Source organism: Galeopterus variegatus, unplaced genomic scaffold (genome assembly GCF_000696425.1).
Source record: "Galeopterus variegatus unplaced genomic scaffold, G_variegatus-3.0.2 Scaffold5117, whole genome shotgun sequence".
In the NCBI taxonomy this organism is placed as follows: Eukaryota; Metazoa; Chordata; class Mammalia; order Dermoptera; family Cynocephalidae; genus Galeopterus; species Galeopterus variegatus.
Window position 1 is genome coordinate 13,891 of NW_007731228.1, and position 2,618 is coordinate 16,508.

Below are 2,618 nucleotides of genomic sequence, written 5' to 3' on the forward strand. Positions count from 1 at the left end.
GGGGGGTGCGGGGAGATGAACAGCAGGATGAAGCAGCAGTTAGGCCAAATTAAGGAACATGAAAGAGGGGTCAGCAGCTTAGAAGTGAGACATGCTATCTTATATCCAAAGTTTTAAATTATATCCTGTTATAGAGAGAGAGAGTTAATTTTCATTGTACTTATAAAATAGCCACATTGCCATAATAATCCTAAGGATACTTAAAGTTATTAAATTTTGGGGGGATCAAATAGGGAGAAAACAAATACTTTTACTTCTGTTTTAAGTGACATTTTACCAAACTGTTGTTAGTTATAGGTAGCTTAAGAGAGAAAGAGAGTTTTCTTACATTTGAAAAACAAAACATTAGGAGAACCAGCAGTGTTTCAAAATAAGGAAATTGTAAAAACCCATAATTCTTTTTAATTAATTCACCAATTAACTTTTGTTGTTTTGACCTTAGTGAACAACTTTACAAGCCCATCAGTTTCTTTATTAGAATTTTGGAACTTCAATTTAAAGCTATGAACTCAAAGTTTGTCAGGAAACTGTACCTATCAGAGTTTTTTCATGAAATATTTGAAGACATAACATTTTAAAATTATAATTAAACCAAGATTATGACCGGTAGCATTAATATCAAGACACAGATATTTAAGAACCTTACAAGATTTTGGAACACAAATCCATAACATCTTCAGTACTGACAATGTTTTTTCATATAGTTTAATTTATTAAATAAGCCAATTAGTTTTGATACATTTTTTATATATCCTTTGAGAAGTTCCAGGGCCCTTGGAATTCCCCAAAGTTAAAGTTAAAATGTTGAGCTTTCGGAATTTGGTTTTTGGAAAGTTTTGTTAAATAACAAGAGGCTTAAAACATTTAGTTGAATAAGATCACAAATTACTACAAAAAATAAAACCAAAGTGACAAAGGGTTTTAAAGGCAGAGAGCACAAGAACTTATCATGAAATAAGTTTTTTAAAACAGTTATCTAAAGGACAAAGAAAACCTTTTACAATTTTGCATCAAGAGCAGTTAAGTGAAAAGACCTTTAGTAATCCTGTTTGATTAGTAAACCCAGTCAGCGATGTGTGTAGAAAAGAACATTTTTACATATACAGGTTAGTAAATAGGCATCCGCTTGTCAGAGCAGATTACACAAAGCCCAGTTTGAGTTTTAGCTGTTTTTACCAAATACATATTTATGGTTTCCCAGCCAAAAACTTGGTGTATTAGATTTATACCCTTATCAGTTAATGTTAACTAGGGCCTATGCAATATTTGGCATAGGTTTTTTTCTTACTAGCCATTTTGGGTACCAAGGTTCCATGTGGCATATGGAGCCATGTGGAGTTTAAGACAGAGGGCAGTATTTACAAAGATAATGTCTAAAAGATACTGTTTCTCCCAGCATGGCCAGGAGGCAGAGCTGAGATAACGAGGAGACATACTGACCTAGAGACAGATTTAGGTAAAAGGTTTAAATCAAATTTTGAAAATATATTTATTTTGTCAAAATTTTAGAAAATTTAAATCACATGAACTTGAAAAGTATACTTATTTATTTAATGAGTGCACATTAATTATAAGCCAATTTGGTACCATGCAGGCACACAAACACATATAGACATGAACACACATTTTATATATGCATATATGCAGACATAAACAACAAGAACAAATAAGAATCTTAGTTTGTAAAAAAGGTTCACTAGTAAAAAGGACAGTCAGGTTTAGATTGTGTTTTTTCAAAAAAGCTTATTGGTGAGGCCTCACCCTGTTTAAGGTAACAAATTTACATTGTAAAGCAAAGTATGCAAGCCTTTTCAAGAAGATGTAGAAAAGACTTTCTTCCTCTTAAGAAAATAGCGTAGAATTCTATCATAGGATTTTGTGAAGAAATACATAGATGAGTCTAGAAGAGAATTTAGAAGTCTGTTTATGATAACCAAGTGGATGACAGAAAATTTGAAACCATCTAGTTAAACAGGTAGATTTTAGTCTAGTTTTTGTTTTTTAAATGGGTTACTGAGCTCAAGAGCTGAGCCACCAATCAGAGATGAAGACATTTGACTCTTGAGGTTTTTAAGAGAAGAACAGTAGACCCAAAAGGGGTCTGGTTGGTGCCATGGCTGCTTTTCTTCATAAAACTCCAGAGTCTTCAGAGCACATGCAGTTAAGAAAAGAAGCACTGCTTTTAAGAGAAGAGAGAAGCATCGTGCAGATAAGAGAGAAAAACATGCTCAAACAATACCAACACTGTAAAGAAATATTAACTTCCTTTACTTTAGATTGTCCAATTTAAAATTTTCTCAGTCACTGGCAAAGATTAAGCTTTATCCTTTTCTGGTGACATAAACATGTCTTAGTTTTTTGTTAAGGTCTTGGATAGGTCTCAGAGCAACTTGACATGATTCCTAGTTGTTAGGTGGGAAGCCTTAACAAGACCCATTGCATAATTAACCAGTGACCAATTTGTTCCCCAATTTTTATGTTAAGGCTCCCTTCCTTGAGATATCAAGGACATGGTTGTTTAATATCCACTAACAGTTTTACAGGCTCCCATTCAGTTACTTACAGCCTGCTGCTTTAAGGAGACATTGGAGTTGTAATGTATGTTCAGTCTCCCCTTT